The sequence below is a fragment of the Pongo abelii genome, chromosome 11 (assembly GCF_028885655.2).
Source record: "Pongo abelii isolate AG06213 chromosome 11, NHGRI_mPonAbe1-v2.0_pri, whole genome shotgun sequence".
Classification (NCBI taxonomy): domain Eukaryota; kingdom Metazoa; phylum Chordata; class Mammalia; order Primates; family Hominidae; genus Pongo; species Pongo abelii.
This window is the reverse complement of record NC_071996.2, coordinates 24,303,991-24,328,469: the sequence shown is the minus strand read 5'-3', so window position 1 is coordinate 24,328,469 and position 24,479 is coordinate 24,303,991. Positions and strand designations below refer to the sequence as shown.

At 38.4% G+C, this 24,479-nt stretch overlaps 1 long non-coding RNA gene across 3 annotated transcripts in view; it reads right to left on the bottom strand.

The window, feature by feature from the left end:
* The window catches only part of LOC129057869 (uncharacterized), a 61,240-nt gene that overhangs the window by 7,818 nt on the left and 28,943 nt on the right, over positions 1-24,479 (bottom strand). The window contains exon 8 of one of the 3 annotated variants that reach the window (XR_010135905.1): positions 24,259-24,347. This is a non-coding gene — a long non-coding RNA (uncharacterized LOC129057869). Of the gene's footprint in view, positions 1-23,968; positions 24,348-24,479 lie in introns of those variants that run through there. The other 2 variants (XR_008522649.2, XR_010135906.1) reach the window with 2 other exon arrangements.

Genomic DNA, 24,479 nt, shown 5'->3' with positions numbered 1-24,479 from the left:
TTGCACAACATGAATGTACTTCATGTTAATATAGACTTAAAAATTGTTAAAAGGACCAATTTCATGCTATGTATATTTTAGCACAATTTAGAAGAAAAAAACGGCAACATCTTACCTCAAAGTCTTTGCATTGCCTGTTTCCTCCATTCTTGTCCAAATTTATCTACACAGTGAATTCTCTCAATGCTTCCTGTCTTTACTCAAATGTAATGTCTCAGTGAGTCCAACAACGAGCATTCCATTTAAAATAAGACTGTGCCTAGAAACTCTAAAACTACCTGAACCCGTTATAGTTTTGATAGTACTGATGATGTTCTACCTGACAATTTAAAAAAGTATATTAATTCTATCATATTTTTTCTATTTTCCCAGTAGAATGTAAGCTTTGTAAGAGAATGGATTTTTATCTGTTTGCTTACTAATATAATCCCAGCAACCACGACACTGCCTGGCTTACAGTAGGTTCTCCACAACTTTAATCTTGGAAGTTGAATGGAGGTTGCTGTAAAATTAACTACATATTTAATGTCATGCCTGAGCCTTTTGATCCTAAAGATGTCAAATTTATTTATAAGCTATGTGTGGGTTTTACTTCCTTCCCATTCTCACTGAGTCTTTATCAAATGGTACAACTTGATCTCAGCTGATATTGTGGTGAATTAGCCAAATATCTATCCAAGCTTGAAAATAATATATAAAATAAACATGCACTGAGGGCAATTTAGGAACATCTAGAGGTAATCATACAAAGCAAACCAAAGACTTCCAAAGAATCCCAAGAGAAAAAAAGATCAGTCTCCAGAACGAGATGGATGGTCAAGGTGTAAGCAGTACTTAGATTTCATTTATGGTCATCTTCAGCATGTACCCAGAAATACCTGGTGTTGTGGAAAACCGGATTTCCAGCAGTCAAGAAGAATAAGATCCTATAGAGAGTGTTTTGTAATATTACCAGAAATCATACTCGAAAGTTGATGAAGGATAGAATTGTCCAAATAACCTCATAATGATGAAACTCTAAGATATATTAATAATTTTTTTTTTTTTGAGATGGAGTTTCACTCTTGTCCCCCAGGCTGGAGTGCAGTGGTGCAATCTTGGCTTACTGCAACCTCCACCTCTCGGGTTCAAGCAATTCTCCTGCCCCCGCCTCTCGAATAGCTGGGAATACAGGTGGCTGCCACCATGCCAGGCTATTTTTTTTGTATTTTTAGTAGAGACAGGGTTTCACCATGTTGGCCAGGCTGGTCTCAAACTGTTACCTCAGGTGATCCGCCTGCCTCAGCCTCCCAAAGTGCTGGGATTACAGGCATGAGCCACCATGCCTGACATAATAAATTTTAATATTATAAACAGGAAATTTTAAGCACAAAAAATGTCCCACTGGTTACCCAAATATGTCAAACTCCCAGACATCTGATTTTAGCATAAAATTCTCCAATGCATAAATAAATTGCCATCTTCTTTTAAAATTTTTAAATAAAGTATAAAATTAATTATAAAGGTTAATTTTACTTTCAGGATAGCCAAGAATTAATGAGAAAACCTAGACAATTAAAACCTTCCTGGATGAATCAGATTATACCCTCTTTTGTACTATAAATGGAAATGTTGTAAAAAACAGTTAAGAAAAGAAAAATGTATATTAATAAATATGTAAAAGAAATTAAAAAGGGCACAGAATACAAGGTAACATATAATTCATGGTTTATAGCTTTCAAAATGTATTATATTTTAATGAACATCTTTTGAATGTAGTCAAGTAATTTTTCTAAAGCATTTTTCTTAGAGATTGGAATAAAACGTTGGTGAAAATATCATCAAATATCTATTTCAGTTGTAGAACACAGTACATCTGGGTATAACTTACTGGTTTACTTATTAAATTTCTCATGTTGTTCTGATGAGCAGAAAAGTGCTTTAATATAAATGCAGTTAAGTTTGTCATTTTATATCTACTCAACTTAGTTCCCCAAATTTATTATTGGTATCATCAAATTGTTCCTAGCAATTTCAAAGCATTTGAGGAAGAAAAACCTATCAAGTCGAAAAGGAAGTAAAACTTTCCTCAACATAATTAATGTCCATTTTTATTTTTATTGTCTGATCAATTATTTTAAAAGGTTACAAGATAATGCAATAAAATTTTGATTGATACACATGGCCAGTATCTCAGAACTTCAGGAGGTAAAACAAATTTCAATAAAAACAATTATAATAAATTTTACCAGAGGAAAAAAAGAACTTAGTTCAACTGAGATTTCCTACTGGGCTTAAAAAGGTATGAAATTAAAGGCAAGGAAAAAATCATTACAAGCCATTTCTACAGGATGCCCAAAAATGTGCTTAATTTACTTCATTTCTAGACTCATTTTCAAGCCAGTTACTTCATCTTGTGCTACACAAAACAACTATTTAGTGTAAAGTTTTCTGGTGATTATCTAAATGGTTGCATATAAATGTGCCTTTTCTGGTTAAAGATTCACCGTACGCTCATGTATAAAAATAGTGGCCAAATATTAGCCTAATACTAATCCATGTGCTTGTTTACAGTTCCGCTCTTGTAAATGAGACTTTTCTGTCTTAATTAGAGACACTGGCCTTCATAGATACAATCATTATAAAAAGCTATCTGAATTAGATTTTAAATATATTTTAAATATAGATATGTGGACTCTATGAATAATTGTATGTGATATATAAATAGTTTAAGTAAAATTATCTTACAGTCAACCAAAACTGATTGAAGTAATAAAAGTTTTCCTGTTTTGATTGAAAATAAGAAAAAAGGGGTGGGGAAAAGCTATGTACCATTAACTACAAAATGTAACAAGTAAACAGTGGTTAAATACTCGCCCTACTTCTGGCCCTTTGCTAGGCCCTAGAAATACACATGCCATCTTTTGTGTCAAGTATCAGTAACCAAAGTACCAGAGAAAGTTTACTGCAGAAGTGAGTCTTGCTTGTTAAAGATGTCTTAGGAGTTAATCAACAGAGGCAAAGGGCAGCGCTTAAGTGCAAGGGACACTATTCCCAGTAAAGCCATTCAAAAGAGAAATAGCACAGCATACCCAGGAAACTAACAAAGTGCTATCAAATTGCTGCCAGTGAAGTGAAAAGAGAAAGATAAAGCAGCAAAGGGAGGAAGAAACCAGAGAATTAGAACTATACAAGGAGCTTGAATTATATTCGGTGGGTAATGCAGAGCCATTGAAAATTTTTACCAAGAAATTATATTATCAGACATAAAGAATTATAATTGTTTATGAAGCAAAACAACAACGAATGACCAAAATTTCCCAAATAGCCATTAGGAAATACGAAGAACATGCTTTCTTCTGTAATTTTATTTATTATTATTTTTTAATTTTTCACTTTTCATGTGTCTGTTGCTCTAATTACATGAATGGAACTGACAGCTGCCACTCAAAACATTGCATAGAAAAAACTCAACTGGACCTTAAAACCTGCATGGGAGAAACAGGCTCAAAGGCAGATTCGAATGCCATTTAACTGAGTATATATGAATTCAACCACTCATCTGTCTGACCTTGCATCCACTTATGCATCAATCATTTATTGATTGCTGAGTTATTGATTGCTGAGTTCACTTATAGTAACAACCTCCTTCTAATCGCTAAGACCTGCATATGTTTTTCCTTTCCATAGTGCTTGATGGCATCCACGTTTCAAATGTAACAAGTCATTTCAAACTTACCTAGTATGTTTCTTACTCTAGACCAGAGATTGGCCATTTATTTCTTCAAGAAGCCTTTTGGTTCATTTGGGTAGAATATTATTTTATCTGTCTCAAGCGGTGCTTGTTGTTACTGGCTTGGTCGTTATTTTCAGGCCTTGTCATTGAACAGAGCTAATAAATATATTTATTAATTTTTAAAGATAAAATACATCATAAATCTATAATGATATTTTCAAATATTACTATATCAAAAATATATAAATATACTCAGTATGATTCAATTTATATAACAATAAAGAACATGCAAAGCTAAATAGTTTTATTTGTGGATGATTCAAAAGATGGTAAGCCTATCAAACAAAGCAAAAAAGTTTTTTCTGTACCTGGCGTAATTAGCTTACCTCCATGCATGAAGAGGGTTGCTACCCTAAAGTGGTGCTCAGAGGCCACTGGGTGTTTGGGCAATGCTCTTTCCCTTTATGGAGGTAGTTACATAAAGTAGCTGTTAACTTTACAGCAATTTACAGAGTTATAGATATGTTCATAAAATTTTCCATGTGCCTTAGAGTTCTCGGTGTAAAGTCAATTTTTAAAAGTTGCTGTGTCTTGCTCTTCCTAACTTTTCTCAAGCATCACTAATTTTTTTCCCAACATTTTTCCCCAACCATTTCAGTGCTATTTTTGAATATTTCATGCTTTAAAAATTTCATGCACAGCATCTGGAGCTTGTTGGAAGAATGACACCAAATACTCCTAATAAATAAATATGCTTTGGCTTGTTAGATTAATTTTACTAGAACTTTTTCTTTTCCTTCTCTCTGGCACTATTGGTCCACACATCAGAAATAATTAACTCCATTTGCTTTCATTAAATAAATTATCAATATTATATCGTCCCTGTCTCTGTATCTTAGTTTAAGTTCAATTTATTTTAGACTGAAAATGTTTGCTGAGCACTTCATTGGTGCTCTGAACTGTGCCACACACAGAGATGGCAGCATAGGGCACCTGCCCTTGAGGGAGTTTTGGTTATGATGAAGAAATATGTTGGGAAGCTAAATTGTTGGAAAGGCTTTTTCACTCAAAGTCTGCAGCTAGTTGAAAGGCAAATGCTATTTTTATTCATTTTCAGATTTGAAATTGTAAAAAAATCTGGTTCCTGGTATATATCTTACTTATCACTAACTAAAGGCTCTGGGAAGTGAAGATAAGTATTATCATTTTATTCATTTTAGTAGACTCGAGGAGCATATCACTTTCATGATTTTTTTTTCGTCTATTTGTTTGTTTTTGTTTTTGTTGTTGCTTAGAACTGGTAATTGGTGGTGCTGGGATTTTATTTCTGGATGTAATTCTCTTAATGTACATACCATTTATTCCAAGAGTTTATTCCAAATTTTTCTATTAGCCATACATGATGCACTAACGCTACTAATTATTACAAACATAATCCAATCCCATTTGTGAGCCAAGCCTTTGCCTGGATCTATTTGGTATTTCACTGTAATGCCCAACTTTGTTTTTACTAACCCTGTTTTTAGGCTTGTTTCCACCTGAATTGACTCTCCCCTAGCCAAGGGAGACAGACAGACTCCATCTTGGCTCTTTCACTGGCAGCCCCTTCCTCAAGGATTTAACTTGTGCAAGCTGACTCCCAGAACATCCAAGAATGCAATTAACTGATAAGATACTGTGGCAAGCTATATCCGCAATTCCCAGGAATTCGTCTGATTGATAATGCCCAAAGCCCTGAGTCTATCACCTTGTAATAGTCTTAAAGCCCCTGCACCTGGAACTCTTTACTTTCCTGTAACCATTTATCCTTTTAACTTTTTGCCTACTTTATTTCTGTAAAATTGTTTTAACTAGACCCCCCTCCCATTTCTAAATCAAAGTATAAAAGAAAATCTAGCCCCTTCTTTGGGGCCAAGAGAATTTTGAGCATTAGCCGTCTCTCGGTCGCCGGCTAACGAAGGACTCTTAATTCGTCTCAAAGTGTGGTGTTTTCTCTAACTTGCCTGGGTACAACATAATGGAGGCCCCAGCGAGATATTAACGCCACCGGGCAAGAGCTAGTTTTGCTCCGGACTCCCCCGGAAGGACGGCCGGCTCGGAGCGGGGGCGCCACCTGAGGAAACAATTTTCAGGTCCCCGAAGATTGACCATCTTCCAGAGGAGAGCGGATTGATTACCGTGTCAGTGCCCTAAAATTCAACATCTGAGTCCTCAGCTTCTCACCCTGGGGTCAGGTAGGTCAGATTTGACTTTGTTCTGGTTCTGGCAAGAGGGAAGCGGCCCTGATGAGGGTGTCCCTCTTTTGAGTCAGCCCGTTTATCTAGGACACTAGTGGCTTGAGCCTTGGTTTTCTGGTAGGCTCCTTTGTGTCTTGGTTTGGGTAGGAAGTGGTCCTGATGAGGACCCTCCCTTGGAATTAGCTTAAGACCCAGGACGCTTGGTTTCTGGCAGACCGGTCTCTGTCTCTCTCTCTCTCTCTCTTCTATCTCTCATCTTTCTCTTGTTCAAGTTCCTTTGAGAATCTCCAGGAAAGAAAAAAAAAAAAAGCTGTTATAAACTCTGTGAATGGTGTGTGAATGTGGGAAGACAAAGGCTTGCGTTTGTCTTCCAGTTTGTAGCTCCATGGCGAAAGCTACGGAGTTCGAGTGGGCTCCACCTGCGGTTCCGTGGTGACCTCATAAGGCTTAAGGCAGCATCAGACATAGCTTAATCTGAGCCGGGGGTTTATACAGGCCTGCCAATGCTAAGAGGAGCCCAAGTCCCCTCGGGGGAGCGGCCAGGCAGGCATCTGAATGATCCCATCACAGGACCCCCTTCCCTTGTTGGTCTAATAAAGAAGGTAAAACAGGAAAACTGTCATAATTGTTTACATGCCCTAGGGTCAATTGTTTGTTTTATGTTTATTGTTTTGTTCGGTGTCTGTTGCCTTGTTTAATAGTTGTCAAAGTGTGACATGCCAGGACGTCGATATTGTCCACAACATCTGGGTAAAAATTTCTTCAGGGTCCTCAGTGCTGATTTTTTGTCACAAGAGGTTAAATTTCTCATCAATCGTCTAGACTGGCCACCACAGTCTTGTCTTTTCTGTCATAAACAAGTAAGGTGTTGTTATAGAAAAGAGTGTGGAAAACATACAAGTAAGGTGTTGTTATAGAAAAGAGTGTGGAAAACATTCACCTGATTGGAATTTCTGGCACCATGAAGGTTGCAGGTATTTAGATTGTCATACCCCACGTCCTAGTGATTGGTCCTCTTCTAAACTGAACTGGTGGTGGGTTCAAAACAGCCACCCTGCAGACCTTCTTGCTCACCTTTTTTGTCATTCTGTAACTTTTCCTATGCCCTTAAATAGGACCTTGTGTAGGGAAACATACTGCCGTTGTGCTTTACTTCGTTTAGACTCCTATTCTGTTCCCCTGTGGCTACTCTCTCATCTTAAGGACAATCCGAGTGGTCCTTTTTCCCCTCGTCCCTGCCCCCCTATCCCACACATCTTGTTTTCCAGTGCGACAGCAAGTTCAGCGTCTCCAAGACTTGGCTCTGCTCTCACTCCTTGAACCCATAAAGGAAAAAGCTAAATTTGAACTGTTTGCCTTTGAATCGTGGAGACATCAAAAATATTTAGGATAAAGGTCTAGAGGAAGATGAAGAGGGAGAACGCCTAGATCGAACGGGCCTGGAAGACCTCGGGCTGGCCCCTAGTTCCCCTCCCTCAATCTTAAAGCTACAGCAATGTGGCAAATGGTATTAGCTGTTGTGGTTTTTGTGTTCTTTCTGATCATGTTAATTCTGTTTTTCCGACACTCCAGCCCCTCAAGGGAAAGAGTTTCTCTGCCCGTGTTGGATCTGATAGCTCTGCTTAAGACTTTGCTGAATTGCCTTTAAATAATAATAATACTAACAAAAAATGGGAAACACTTTCTCCCAGCCCTGTAAGGGTTGGAGCCCTCTCCAGTGTATGCTAAAAAATTTTTCTCTTGGTTTCTCAGAGGATTATGGAGTCTGCTTTAAGAAAGGCAAGCTCCGGACACTCTGTGAAGTAGAATGGCCAAAGTTTGGAGTTGCGTGGCCCTCTGAAGGGTTGTTGAATCCTATAATTGTTCAAGCCATGTGGTGGATTGTTACCAAAGCGCCCAGCCACCCTGATCAGTTTCCCTACATAGATGAATGGTTAAGTTTGATTAGTAATCCTCCTCCATGGATCTGTTCATGCACCATTCACAATTCAACCTCCAAAGTCTTCCTGAGCCAGGCCACGTTTTCGCCTCAACCCTCAGCCGGTTCAGCTCCCCCTGTATTGCCCCCCTCTGAAGAATAGGAGAGTCTCCCTCACCCAGTCCCACCGCATTACAACCAGCCTCCTCCCTTAGGGTCGTCTCATGTTTCCTCGACGACATCTCCTGTAGGCTCGCCACCCATTGCCTCCTGACTGCGACCGTGGCGGGAGGAAGTAGCCCCTCTACTACCACTAAAAGAGGCACAAGTCCCTCCAGGTGACGAGCGCTCAGCCTCCTTCCTGGTTTATGTCCCTTTTTCTACTTCTGACTTGTATAATTGGAAAGCCCATAATCCTCCTTTCTCTGAAAGGCCCTAGGCTTTGACCTCACTGATGGAGTCCGTACTCCGGACCCATGACACACCTGGGATGACTGCCAACAGCTCCTTTTAACTCTCTTTACCTTGGAGGAGAGGGAGCGTATCCGAAGAGAGGCCAGAAAGCACTTCCTTGCATCAGCCAATAGGCTGGAGGAGGAAGCTAGAGACCTCTTAGAGGAGGCTTTTCCCTCTACTCGGTCCAATTGGGACCTAAATTCCTCAAGTGGAGGGAGAGCGTTGGACGGTTTTCACCGGTATCTCCTCGTGGGTATTAAGGGAGCCGCTCGGAAACTCATAAACTTGTCTAAGGCGACGGAAGTCGTCCAGGAGCCCGATGAGTCACCAGGAGCATTTTTAGAGCACCTCCAATCGGATTTACACCCCTTTTGACCCGGCGGCCCCCAAAAATAGCCATGCTCTTAATTTGGCATTTGTGGCTCAGGCAGCCCCAGATATTAAAAGAAAACTCCAAAAACTGGAGGGATTTGCTGGAATGAATATCAGTCAGCTTTCAGAAATAGCCTAAAATGTTTTTGATAATCGAGAGTTTAAAAAACAAACAAGCAACACAGGCAGCTAAAAAGGCCGCTGATAAAACATTCAAAAGACAAACAAAAATATTAATGGTGACTACCCAAGAGGTACAGGATGAAATGGCCCATTAATTTGGACAGACACAGAAGAACAGACTTCTCAAAACCTAAAAAAGGCATTAACTGAAGCCCCTGCTTTAGCCCTCCCTAATATCTCAAAGTCGTTTCACCTGTTTGTCCATGAAAGACAGGGTGTTGCTAAAAGGGCTTGAGACTCCGGACTTTAAGACCCTGGAGGTGCCCAGTGGCCTATTTATCTAAGAGACTGGATCCTGTGGCCTCCGGATGGCCGAGTTGTCTGTGAGCTGTAGCGGCTACAGCAAGCCTAGTCCAAGAGGCTGATAAGTTGACTCTGGGCCAAAATTTAACTCTTATGGCTCCTCATGCCGTAGACGCTTTAATTCAAAGTGCTTCTGGTGAATGGATGTCAAATGCTCGCATCCTACAGTATCAGTTTACTGTTAGACCAGCCTCATTTGACTTTCTCTCCCACAAGGTCTTTAAATCCAGCTACTATCCATGACTGTCAGAAACTGTTAGAAACTACCAAAACTGGCTGACCTGACCTTCATGATGTGCCCCTAGAGAAGGTGGATGCCACTGTATTCACAGATGGTAGCAGCTTTCTCGAGCAGGGAGTACAAAAGGCTGGTGCAGCTGTTACCACGGAGACAGATGTGTTGTGGGCTCAGGCTTTACCAGCAAACACCTCAGCACAAAAAGCTGAATTGATCGCCCTCACTCAGGCTCTCCGATGGGGTAAAGATAAACGTATTAACGTTTACACTGACAGCAGGTATGCCTTTGCTACTATGCATGTACATGGAGCCATCTACCAGGAGCGTGGACTACTCACCTCAGCAGAAAAGGCTATCAAAAACAGATCAAGCAGCTCTCTGGTGCACAACCTGCGCCCAGGTAAATGCCAAGCAAGGTCCTAAACCCAGCCCAGGCCACCGTCTCTGAGAAAACTCACCAGGAGAAAAGTGGAAAATTGACTTTACAGAAGTAAAACCACACTGGGCTGGGTATAGATACCTTCTAGTACTAGTAGACACCTTCTCCGGATGAACTGAGGCATTTGCTACCAAAAACGAAACTGCCAGCATGGTAGTTAAGTTTTTACTCAATACAATCATCCCTCGACACAGGCTGCCTGCTGCCATAGGGTCTGATAATGGACCTGCCTTCACCTCATCCATAGCTCAGTCGGTCAGTAAGGCTTTGAACATTCAATGGAAGCTCCATTGTGCCTATCGGCCCCAGAGCTCTGGGTAGGTAGAACACATGAACCACACCCTAAAAAACACTCTTACAAAATTAATCTTAAAAATGGGTGAAAATTGGGTAAGTCTCCTTCTTTGAGCCCTACTGAGAGTAAGATATACCCCTTACTAGGCTAGGTTCTCACCTTTTGAAATCATGTGTAGGCGGGCGCTGCCTATCTTGCCTAAGCTACGAGATGTCCATTTGGCAGAAATATCACAAACTAATTTATTGCAGTAGCTACAGTCTCTCCAACAGGTAGAAGATATCGTTCTGCCACTTGTTCGAGAAGCCCATCCCAATCCAATTCATGAACAGATGGGGCCCTGCCATTCGTTCCAGCCAGGTGACCTGGTGTTTGTTAAAAAGGTCCAGAGAAAAGAACTCACTCCTGCCTAGAAAAGACCTCACACCGTCATCCTCTCAACTCCAATGGCTCTGAAGGTGGATGGCATTCCTGCTTAGATTCATCACTCCTGCATCAAAAAGGCCAACAGAGCCCAACTAAAAACATGGGTCCCCAGGCCTGGGTCAGGCCCCTTTAAACTGCGCCTAAGTCCGGTGAAGCCATTAGATTAATTCCTTTTATCTACCTCACTTGTTTGTTTTTCCCTGTTATGTCCTCTGTGCCTTCCTATTCCTTTCTCCTCACCTCTTTCACAACAGAACATGTATTTGCAAACACCACTTGGAGGGCTGGTACCTCCAAGGAAGTCTCCTTTGCAGTTGATTTATGTTTACTGTTCCCAGAGCCAGGCCGTACCCACGAAGAGCAACACAATCTGCCGGTCCCAGAAGCAGAAAGTGTCGATTTGCAGCAGGATTTGGACGCTCTGGGAGCCAAACTGGATATGGAAGCTCCAAAGGTGCAGAAAAAGGACTCCAAAATGTTAACTTTTACCTCTGTCCTGGAAATCACCCTGACGCTAGCTGTCGAGATACTTATCAGTTTTTCTGCCCTGCTTGGACATGTGTAAATTTAGCCACCTACTCTGGGGAATCAACCAGATCTTCATTCCATAACTCGTGCTTCTCATCCTAAATCATGTACTAAAAAGAATTGTAATCCTCTTACTATAACTGTCCATGACCCTAATTCAGCTCAATGGTATTACAGCATGTCATGGGGATTGGGATTGAGACTTTATATCTCAGGATTTGATGTTGGAACTATCTTCACCATCCGAAAGAAAATTTTGGTCTCATGGAGCCCACCTAAGCCAATCAGGCCTTTAACTGATCTAGGTGACCCTATGTTCCAGAAACACCCTGACAAAGTTGATTTAACTGTTCCTCCACCATTCTTAGTCATAAAATATACACTCCAAAAGGTGCGAGAAAATCTACATAGGCGCCAACAAAAATAAAAAAATAACATCCCCTGGTATCAAAGCATGTTCAACTGGAACCCATGGCTAACTACTCTAATCACTGAGTTGGCCAGACCCCTCCTCATCCTACTATTAAGTCTAATTGTTGGGCCTTGTATATTAAGTTGGTTTCTTAATTTTGTAAAACAACGCATAGCTTCTGTCAAATTTATGTATCTTAAGACTCAATATAACCCCCTTGTTATAACTGAGGAATCAACAATTTGATTCCCCAAAAACACAAGTGGGGAATGTAATGCCCAACCTTGTTTTTACTAACCCTGTTTTTAGGCTTGTTTCCACCTGAATTGACTCTCCCTTAGCTAAGAGAGCCAGACAGACTCCATCTTGGCTCTTTCACTGGCAGCCCCTTCCCCAAGGACTTAACTTGTGCAAGCTGACTCCCAGCACATCAAGAATGCAATTAACTGATAAGATACTGTGGCAAGCTATATCCGCAATTCCTAGGAATTCGTCTGATTGATAACACCCAAAGCCCCGAGTCTATCACCTTGTAATAGTCTTAAAGCCCCTGCACCTGGAACTGTTTACTTTCCTGTAACCATTTTTCCTTTTAACTTTTTGCCTACGTTATTTCTGTAAAATTGTTTTAACTAGACCCCCCTCCCGTTTCTAAACCAAAGTATAAAAGAAAATCTAGCCCCTTCTCCGGGCCGAGAGAATTTTGAGCGTTAGCCATCTCTCGGTCGCCGGCTAATAAAGGACTCTTAATTCATCTCAAAGTGTGGTGTTTTCTCTAACTTGCCTGGGTACAACATCAGAGCCTTCTGAATGTGAACTCACTTGTGGGAAGCCCAGGACACTAGAAAAGTTAGGCTCTCACATATATAAATACAACCCAATGTACTGACCGGAGCTGAAAATATCACTCATTCACACAAATGGGCAGTTCTTACAGGCAGTGCTGTTGCCATTAAAATGAGATAAAAGCAAAATGCAACCATTTTTGAGGCAATACAGTATAGTTGAAAGAATCTTAGTTTTATCATTGGAAAATATGGACTCTTATCCTGTTCTGTTGCTTAAATGGGGTGGTGAGTAGGCAGTGAAACCTTGACAGCTTCCCATTGCTTTGCTTACCCAGCTTCCTCCACATTTTGGACCTAGCCTCACTTTCTAGAATTTTAATAAATTACTTCAGTGTTTCCTCCCTCCTTTCCGTAACACCCATTCCTACTATCACCAAGCACACATATCCTAGTCTTTCTGGATTTTGTACTGAGCAGGCCATGCACCCTTCTGGCTCAGGGCTAACATGGGGTCAACTCTGAGGAACTGTTCTTTGATGTCTTCCCTAGTCATCTAAGCAGTGTTTTAGTGTCTTTGTCGAGGTAACACACAGACATGAGATAAACTGACCTAAATTCCCTAATGCAAATAACTTGCATGTTATGCGAGGACTCTCAATGAAATTAAACACAAATGGATCAAAGATAGTAGACAGTGAGGAAGTATCTGACTGCTGAGGTAGTACTGGAGTAGGAAAACTTAAACTGTAATTGACAAATTGCCGGAGGCCTGATGTGGACAAGTCTGTGAGTTAATGACTCTGCAGATGGGGGTGTGGGAGGCCACATTTTATAATTTTTACTTACCGGAGTTCTGCTAGGTTGTCATAGTGAAATCAGAGAAAAATTCCCATATGTTTCCAGAAGGGATAAGGAAAAAGTGTCCAGTTTGAAATACACCAGAGCATTCTATTCTTAATAAGGCTTTCCCTCAAAAGAAACTATTTTACTAATGCCTTCCCTACTGGGATGTTAAAAAAAAAATAAAGAAAGAAAAGAAAAGCAAAGAAAGCCAAACAGCCTGTGGGAAAGAACAATACCCAACTTCAGCTCCTCCAGCCATCCTGTCCCACCAAAGGCTTTGAAGAACAAAATAAAAGGAAACGCATTTGTAAAGTTAACAGCCAAGGGGGCATAGGATCACTATATAACTAATACCTAATCACAGTACCTCCCCACAAACCTCACCACTATATTACTGAAAGCATATTTGCCAGAATTCCTTTGACACAGTACATCATGTCCAGCTTTCAAAAAAAATTGCAAGACATATTATAGGAAAATGGAAAACAGGAGCCAGTTTGAAGAGACAAAGCAAGCTTCAGGACCAAACTCAGCTATGGCAGACATGTTGGGATTATCAGACAATGAATTTAAAATAACTATGATTAATATGCTAAGGAATCAATGGAATAAGTAGACAGTATGCAAGAACAAGTGAGTAATGTAAGCAGAGAGATGGCAATTCTAAGAAAAATCCGAGGAGTACTAGAGATCAAAAACAGTGTGACAGAAATGAAGAATGAATGAGTCTATTAGTAGATTGGACATGGCTAAAGAAATGATCTCTAAACTTTAAGATAGGCCATTAAAAATTTTCAAAAATGAAAAGTAAAGAAAAAAGATTGAAAAATAAACATTACATCAGACTATTCTAGAACTGTGGGCCAGCTACAAAAGATGTAATATGCATGTACTATTAAAAAAAAAAAAAAAAGAAAGAAAGAAAAAGAGGAAAGAGAGGAACCTAATAAATTTTTGAAGCAATAATGACAGAACATTTCTCTAAATCAATGTCAGACACCAAGCCACACATTCAGGAAGCTCAGAGAACACCAAGCAGGATAAATGCAAAATACAAACAAACAAAAGCGTATACCTGGTCATAGTATATTCCAACAACAGAATATAAAAGATAAGAAAACAAATCTTGAAACAAGACACAGACAAAAAACACCTACCTAAAGAAGAGTAAACTTTAGCATTATATTCATCTCTTTTTCAGAAACCATGCAAGCAAAAGAGAGTGAAGTGAAATATTTAAAGTGTGGAGAAGGAAATCCCAACTACCTAGAATTCTGTATCCTGCAAAATTATCCATTAAAAGTGGACAATCAAGGACTTTCTTAGACAAATAAGCATTGAGGGAATTTGTTTTCTGTAGACTTGCCTTGCATGAAGTGTTACACAAAAAATAGCTCCTCAGAAAAAAAGTAAATTGAAGTAGATTAGAAACTCAGGCCCACATAAAGAAAAGAAGAGCACTGGAGAAGAAATAAGTGAAGGTGAATACAATCTTTCACCTTTCTTTCACCACTTTTATAAAAACAAATATATGTATATTTGTGGTATGTATGTAAAAAAGTGGAATGTGTGTCCAAAATGTGTGCATAATGTATGTATAAAAGTGGAGTAAATGACAACAGTGATACAAGTGACAGGAGGGGAAAATTGGACAGTTGCACTAACTAAGAAGTAATATAGTGTTATTCGAAGAGGATAAATCAGCAAAGCACAGAGGACTTTTAGAGAAGTGAAATTATTCTGAATTGTACTATGATGCAGAGATATTTCATTATACACTTATTAAAACTCATAGAATGTACAATCCTCAAAGTGAACCCTAATGCAAACTATCGTCTTTGGGTTACATGTAGGTTCATCAACCATCGCAATTGTACCACTCTAGTGCAGGATGTTTATAGTGGGGCAGTGTGTGCATGTGTGTGATAAAAGGACATAAGGAATAACCCAGTATCTTCCTCTCAAGTGTGTTATGAACCTAAAACTGCTCTATGAAAATATTCTATTTAAAAGAAAAATATCAAGGAAAATACACCACAGAGTTTTCTGGCTTCGGACAAGAAGTTAGAGTAGGTGTAGCACTAGTGCTGGAGATTTGTGTAAGATGTAATCTAGTCTTATCTAATGAAATGAGATGTAATCAATGCTGAAATTTTTAATTGAGAATATTTATTTGTTATCATTAGTAGTAATAGTTATAGCCTAATTTAGCCCTTTTGGAAGAAAGTAAGTGTCCTAAAAGATAGTGTCTTAGATTGGTCTGACTCAAGACCTACTGCTGATGGACAGGTCATCAGAGCAAATGACCATTCATTCATTCATTGAAGAATAATTTATTTGATGCCCATGTAGCAGACATTTCTTTGGAAGAAAACTAGACACATGAACTTTTACTGTCTGAGGCTAAGCTATTTGATTTTAGACTAATTTTTTTCTCCCTCACTTTCAATTTCTACACCTATTGGAGGCATGTGCTCACTTTGGACCTATACTATGTTTAAATTTTATCTGTGCTTTTTCTATGTGACCATATGTAAGTTAATTTGAGCTTTCTGAGCCTCAGTTTCCTCATCAGTATAACGAGTACAACATAACTTATTTCCTCAAGTTGTGTTGCCATTGAAATTAAAATAGCTGACCATCAGTGTGTAGCACTCAAGCTAAAGTGGTTGCTACTGATTCATTCCTGCTGACCCTAGGGATCCTATGTGGACCACCAATGGGTCTAACTTAGGGTGTGGCTCTTCACTCCAGAGAAAAGTAGGGGCATGGGTGGTGGAGGTCAGGATTTATAAGGTCAGGGTTAACATAGGACTTCACTCTGTCTTGGACTGCACACCAGAAAGGCCACTCATAGGATGCACACATAGAGAGCAGAGCTACCACCCAAGGATGAGACAGGAGCCCAGTTCTCGTGAGGCAGCCATACCAGTGCAGTGGTGGTGGTGGAGCTGGTGCTCCAAGTTGTGGAGAAGCTGCAGGTGCCATGGCCACAAACCTGTACCCTTAGAAGCTATAGAAAAAATTGAAAGAACTCTCTACCTTGTCTATTATAGTAGACATCCTTAAGGAGACTGGAGTTGAGATAATAGTGAATAGCTTCAGGGAAAATTACAAGCATTTTAGGAGCTTTGCCAGAGATTCTGTGTGACAGTGGAAGAAGTTCTTGTGCAATGGAACAGTAAACCTGATGAACTGGACTTGAAGAAGAGCAACTCCAGAAAGTGTCACAGGATTGCTCTTCAGAAGGAGGAGGAAATGAAAACTGAAAAGCCTCCAGTCAGACAGCTGAGACCACAGACAGAAAAAACACAGAACACTCTTAGAGATTAAGCATCTCCAAAGCATCTCAAAGTCAGAAGAAGAGAAATGAAAGAATGCGGTTTCATCAACCTTCATCAGCTTATCTTCAGACCAGGAATCTTCTGATTATGGCCATGTTCAGACCCCATCATCTATCAGTCCTCAACCGCTGTCTGGGGACTGTTAGAGATTCCTGGAGGAGGACCCATTGTTCTACACCAGAAACCTGGAAAAGGCCACACTAATGCCCTTTAGGACAGATCAAGGGTCAGCCAAGAAGGGGCTGTGGGTCAAAGCAAGAAGCAAAACCTTTCCATAAGAAAAAGTACTTCATGAGTGCAAGACTGATGAGAAGTTCTGCTTTGATCAGTGAGAAATCACATGGGCCCCCTCCAAAGATGAAAACCAAAGGCCACCCTCAGAAGATGACACAAAATAGAAATGACCCTCTAGTGTCCCTTGCCTAGAAAGAGAAAGAAAGAGAGGACAGCAGCATCGAGACGGTTTTACCCCTCTTGGAGATTGCTTGGATTGATAGCCAGTGAGACTCCTACATGAATTTGAGGAAGCAGATATGGATGATGAATTTGAGGAGCCCACCATGTGTATCTCAGCCATGACTAGTCTTAGAAGAAAAATAAAAAGACCATGAAAAATTCAGACACTATACTTAGAAAAAAAAGGTGAAAGAATGATTCTAAAACCACTAGTAAAATTTGGATCAGTTCAGAAATTACCTAAGATAAACAAAAATAAGTCAGAGAACCTGCAGCATTTTGAAGCTCATCCAGCCAAGCTGAAAAGAGTCCCCATACCAGTATCGCCTGACATTCCATTTCTCAGGACACAGGCTGATTGCCATTCACCTCCATCCACCTCCTTGACTCATGTCCTCCTTCCAACCAAAGTGAAAATCACTCTCTTCACCCTGGGAAGAAGAAGAAGCTGGATCTACTGTACACAGAATTAATTCTAACCTTCAGGCATGTTCCGGTTCTAAATATCCCACTCCTCCAAAATGATGAGCATGCACCAGCCTTGCATTCAAATACTTAAAAGCATCAATTCAATCTTTGAAGTGGAATGAATCTCCTATTTTGTTCTAAAACCCATTTTGAAGAGATGTATGCCTCATCAGTTATATCACCTACAGAAATACAATCATGTACCAGTTGAAGAAACAGATCAATTAATAAAAATTCACTGTCATCAAAACTTTAAACTTCCATGAAAGGCTGGAAGATCATGAGTTATCAGGAGATGTACTTGTGTTTCACGATGCCTGAGAGCAGAGGCTGTGAATGCTGATATGAATAGATATTCATCTCCACATGCCAGTTAGCCCAAGGGCTGACAAGCAAAAATTGACTCTGTCAACTCTGTGGCCAAACCACCTTAACATGTTTGAAGGGGGTAAGAGAAGTTTGGGACAAGAGGAGCAGCTGGTCAGCAAAAGTAGATTTTTGTGATATATAATCAAGTATCAGGCTGGAAAAAGCCAATGTATGTTACCACTTGCAAGTGATAACCCATATCACACAGGAAGCAGTCACACTTCCTCCAACAGCATCAGAAGGAGCACTAGCTTTATCCTCACGCCTCAGAGACTGGTCTGTGCCTTCCTGAGCATCAGCAGTACCCACTTGGCGAAGGCAGTCAGCAGCATGTGAAAGTAGATTGCCCCGATGATGGCTAAGACAATTCGTGATTTCAAGAACAGATTCTCCCCGTGGTAAAATGGGGGCTTGCCTTGAAGATGGGATTTGCAAAGGAGAAATACAAGATGATGTGGGTTGGAGAATGGAACTTCCAAAGGAGAGTAGAGTCTTTTGCTTTGTGGATTCTTTTGGGTTCTGAATCCTGCAACTTTGACCCTGTATTCCATAACCAGTCTCCCTGCCTGGACAAAGTGTCAGAATTCTGAAAAGGGGAAGCCTCAGTCTCATTGAGGATGTTAAGGTCAATTATGTTTTTATTGTTAGCTGGCCTCTTTGTCAACAATAAGACATAGTTTTAATTAATAAATATCTCCAGACTGTATTTATACTAACAATATTAGACTGGGTATGGTTGTGCATGCCTGTAATCCCAGCTTCTTGGGAGGCTGAGGCAGGAGGATTCCTTGAGCCCAGGAGTTTGAGGCTGCAGTGAGCCATGATCATGTCACTGCACTTCAACCTGGGAAACAGAGTGAGATTCTGACTCAAAAAAATTATTTATATATATATATAATATGTGTGTGTGTTTGCATATATGTATTAAATACATACATAAAATCTATCTATATATATTTATCTATATAGATATATATCTATATATTATGTATTAAATATATACATTCAACCTATCTATATATATATTTAAATTACATAGTGCCAATTGGAATGCAGGTCTATTTGACTAATAATGTTCTCTTAATCTCTGACTTGTCTGTCTTTTCAAACCAATCTCATTACACTATTTGATAAACATATGTCTCACCCTCTCTGAGGACAAAGTCATGCATCATTCATCTTTGTATCCCTGATCTAGTTTCCAGTGAGTAATCAATAGATATCTGTTGAATGATATGTGTGTGTAAGTATATATGTGTGTGTGTGTGCAAATATATGTAGAGAGGGTAATTTTTTTGTTTTGCTTTTTTTTGCCTTTGTCATGTCACTTTATGTACTTTTTGTCTTTTATCTAACAAAAACATAAAGCCAGCCAATTTATACATAGGACCCCTTACAGTTCATCTTCTATGATTAGCTTATAATTTAGAAGGCCAACACCTCTCTTTAATTTACATGTTCTGTTTTAAAAGACAATGAAACTAATAATATTGTACTTTTATTTTCTTTGTTGATTTTCTTCTGTTTGCTATTTCTGTAATTCCTTCTTCAAATATGTGACTATGTAGAATCTATTATTATCAGAGTAAGACTCCTGGACCCAAAGGGATTGCAGAGGTGAAGTTCAATAACTCAACAATAGCCTATGTAGAATAATAATGGAAGACAAACAGGATGGAATTTTAAAACTATTCTCAGCAGATGTCAACACCAAATGTGCCCCAATCACCACACCTACTACCTTGGCACTACTTAAGATTACCAGAGTTCAGAAACGTAAGAAATGAAATAAATGAGAAATGAGGGTACACTAAGTTAATTATAACTGGATTTCTGCTACCCTGGTAGAATAATAGCTGAATATAAAAATAAAATTGTGTTATATAGATAAATAAAGAAAGCTATATTCCTTGTATATCTGAGTTAGTGGAATGAGATTTATACCAGTTATAAATAGTTGCTGGTGACTTTATTGTGTCCTCCCTTGACAACCAGAAAATCAATATTTAAGGAATCCCTGTGTTTAATGGGCATAGTATTAGTATACTTTTCATAACTGCAAAATGAAAAGCCACACTTTCTTGAAGCCCGGAAATCTATTCAGGAAGATAGTTTACATACTAAGGAACAAACTTAGAAGTGTGATTCTTCAGTCATAATTTTGTGGAAAAGTGCTTCTTGGGTCCGAATTTACTTTTAATTAACAATTTTCTTTAGCACCATTGCTTTAAATGGCATTTCCCACTTATCACTTGTAAGTTCAGCAGCACACACAATAAGCATTTTGTATGTATTCTTAAATACTTTTAAGGTCATGTCCCTTGTGCTTTTCTGTTTAGAGAGCAACAGGTATAATTTAGCTTATTTATAAAAAACAGGTTTTTAATTTTCTAAAGTTTCAAACCATTTATGTTGACAAGAAGTTAAAGTACCTTGGTCAAGCCAGGCTAGAATAAAAACGTTGAGAATGTCCACATTTGGCCAGGCACGGTGGCTTATGACCGTAATCCCAGCACTTTGGGAGGCCAAGGTGGGCAGATCACCTGAAGTTGGGAGTTGGAGACCAGCCTGACCAACATGGAGAAACCCTGTCTCTACTAAAAATATAAAATTAGCTGGGGGTGATGGCACATGCCTGTAATCCTAGCAACTCCAGAGGCTGAGACAGGAGAATTGCTTGAACCCCGGAGGCTGAGGTTGCAGTGAGCTGAGATCGTGCCATTGCACTCCAGCCTGGGCAACAAGAGCGAAACTCCATCTCAAAAAAAAAAAATGTCTGTATTTATAACTGGTAACCAACCTGTGTTTGGAAATAGAAAATAATGTATATCTTAATAAGCGTGAAAAATAGTTGGAATGGAAAATGGCTATTGAATGAATAAAATATATATTAATTAAAATGAGTTAATATTTAGCACCCATATTTGAGAACTGAAGGATTGTGGAGGTTTAATAATTGGACTTTTTTTCAGAATAATTCTTAGACAAAAATGCAAATATTTTTTCACTTGCAAGTGGTAACATACATTGTCTTCTTCCAGCCTGATACTTGATTATATATCACAATAATTACTGCACAGATCAGAGAATGGAAGAAATTCGATGAAAAAGTGACATATAAAGAGCATTTTGCATAGTGCTAGAACCTAGTAAGTATTATATGTTCTGACTATTGTTATTATCATTGCTGCTAATACTACTGACAATACTACATCCTCACATAAAGCAAAAATGTAAAAATATCAAGAATTTAAAGTTTAAAAATTCAAAATCTATTTCGAGTCTTTATTTGAATATGACATGATTATCTATGTAGCAACCCCCCAAAATCTACAAAATCCTCGTAGAAGTCGTAGGTATTATACCAGTGTCACAGAATGTAAGATCAAATATAAAAATTAATTGCTTTCCTGTATACCAGGAATAAATTTTTGGAATTGGAATTTTTAGAAATACTATTTACTATAGTACCAAAAATGAAAGTACCTTGAGATAAATCTACCTATCTATCTATCTATCTATCTCTATCTATTTATTTATCTAACATCTAATATACTGAAAACAACAGAATGCTGATGGAAGATCAAAGATGATTTAAAGAAATGAAGAAATATTTTGTTCTCATAGATGAGAAGACACAATATTGTTAAAATATTAATTCTTCTTAACTTGATCTATAGATTCAATGCAATCTCACTCATAATTGCAGCAAGGCTTTTTTTGTATGTTGACAAACTGGATTTTATAAGTTATATAGAAATATAAAACATCTACAATACTCAACACAATACCAAAGGAGAACAACAGCATTGGAAGAATCACACCACCTTATTTCAAGACTTATTATAAAGCACAGTAATCCAGAAAATGTGGCATTAGTAAAATGTTAGACACATAGATTAATGGAACAGAATGAAAAGCCTAGAAATTAAACTCACACAAATGTAGTAAAATAAATTTTTACAAAGTCACAAGACAACTGAACAGAAAAGGTTAGACTTTTTAACAAATTGTTATGGAACATTTGGAAGCTTACATGCAAAAACAATGAACTCAGACCCAGAACTTATACCTGAATAAAAAATCAACTCAAAGATTGATCGTGGACTTGTAGGTAAAATCCAAAGCTATAAAATTTCTAGAAAAAAATAGAAAAGAAATCAAATGTGTCCTCAGGTTTGTTGATACATTTATAGAGACAAGAACAAAAGCACAAAATCCATAAAAGAAAGAGAGAGAAAAAAAGACAGTTTGAAATTGATTAAAATGACAAATTTCTGTTCTGTGAAAGACACTATTAACAGAATTAAAACAAAGCACAGACTGGGAGAAAATATTTGCAAAAGACATATATGATAAATAAAACTCGTATCTAAAACATAGAAATCTTGGAACTCAATAATAGATATTTTAAAATGTCACTTTAAACAGACAAAATATCTGAACAAAAAGCTCACCAAAGAAGATATTTAGATTTAAACTAAGAATATGAAAATATGAACAGCATCATTTTTCACTAGAAAATTCAAATTGAAACAACAAATAGATACCTCTAAAAACCTATTAGAATGGCTAAAGTAAAAAAATAATGACAAAAAAAATCCCTGATACTTCAAATTGCTGGCAAAAATGAGAAGTATGAGTAATTCTTACTCATTGATAGTGAGTTACTCTCCCTCATTGCCATTGAATGTGCAAACTAGTACAGTCCTTTGGAAGAAACTTTTAGAGTTTCTCACAAAGTTAAATGTAATTTTACCTTAAAAACCAGCAACCATGCTCCTAGGAATGCACTCAAATGATTTGAAACATTTGTTCACACAAAAATCTACACATGAATGTTTATAGCAATATAATTTGTAATAGACAAAAACTGGAAACAATGAAAATGCCATTCAGTGGTTGAGCAGATAAACTGTGGTATACCTATACAATGGAATACAGTGAATACAGTGATGAAAAAAAGAATGTGCCGTTAAGCGATGCAAATACATGGATGAATTTTAAGTGCGTATTGCTATGTGAAAGAATCCAGTCTGTAAAGTCTATATGATGTATATAATTCCATTTACATGACATTCTATAAATGCCAAAACTGTAGAGAAAGTAAACAGATCAGTACACGCATTTGGCAATGAAGAAGGTTTAGCTAGGTGAAACACAGACAATATTTTAGGATGGTAAAATTATTCCGTGTGATACTCAAATGATGTATACATGACACTAGGCATTTGTCAAAACTCACAGAATTTTACAGCAAAAAGACTGAAATCCAATGTACCCAGGTTAAGAACAACAATTTAAGAGTTTGAGAAATCTAAAGATAGAATAAAGACTGTTACAAATGTATGTGACTGTATTTGACGGGAAAAGGTGTTGATTAAAATATCTTAGAAATGGAGTAAAATTTGTAATATTAAAGACAAAGAACTGTACCTAAGTACTGCTGTAGTTATTAAAGGTGTTTTATACAAAGACATGTGTTAACAATTATAAAACCAAAATACATTTGTACAAGAAGTGAAAAATATATAACAGATAGCAGATGGCAGGAGCCTGTATTCTTGCTGTCGGAGCAGATTACAGTAAGCAAGGGGAGAAGACTAGAATGATCTATATGCTAATTAATTAGGGTTGGTGACAATATAAACATGTTCAGCTTATTATAGAAACATACTAATATACATAGAAATATATGTTTATAGATAATGTGCATTATTACATGCTATATATATTCTCCCTCTATTAGCTGAGAGCCTAGAAGAAAAGACACCCCAGTAGCAATAAGCATAGCTAGTGTCCGGATCTTGGTTCCTAACATCATTCTGCAGTAAAACAAGATCCAGAATACTTTGGAGAAACAGATGATTCTAGGGCTGAGGCCATGAATAAACAAGATGAGCTTGGAGCATCTTGCAATACCAGGAAGTAAGAAAGTGTTCAAAGAAACCATGATTATGGAACTTTGTCAAAGGGATACAGAAGCCAATTAAAAGAGCTTCCAATGGCCAAAGCTATATAAATTAAAGCAATGAATAATACAAATCACTATCGGATTATGACACAGTATAAAATAAAGGTTTATGACTCCATATTGACATAAATGGTTGAGTAAATTAATAAATGAGGGAAAATAGACAAATCTTCCATATAGCACTCAGTATAATTTATGTAGGTACTCTGTTCTTCAAAAGATGGAGCCCAACTCCCAACCCCGTAAGTGTAGGCTGCACATAGTGACTTCCTTCTTTTTTTGTTTGTTTGTTGTTTGTTTGTTTGTTTGTTTGCTGTGGTGCAATCTCGGCTCACTGCAAGCTCTGCCTCCTGGGTTCACACCATTCTCCTGCCTCAGCCTCCCGAGTAGCTGGGATTACAGGCGCCCGCCACCACGCCGGGCTAATTTTCTGTATTTTTAGTAGAGACAGGGTTTCACCGTGTTAGCCAGGACGTCGGTCTTGATCTTCTTACCTCGTGATCTGCCGGCCTCGGCTTCACAAAGTGCTGGGATTACAGGAATGAGCCACTGCTCCTGGCCTATAGTGACTTCCTTCTAAAGGCTATGGAAATGAGGAGAAAGAGTAACTTTATCACGAATAAATCTGACAAACACTACCTCAACTAGGTGATCAAGTTCAATATTAATCATAATGTCATGTCAATAGTATGAGCCTTTATTAGAATGTGGTGAA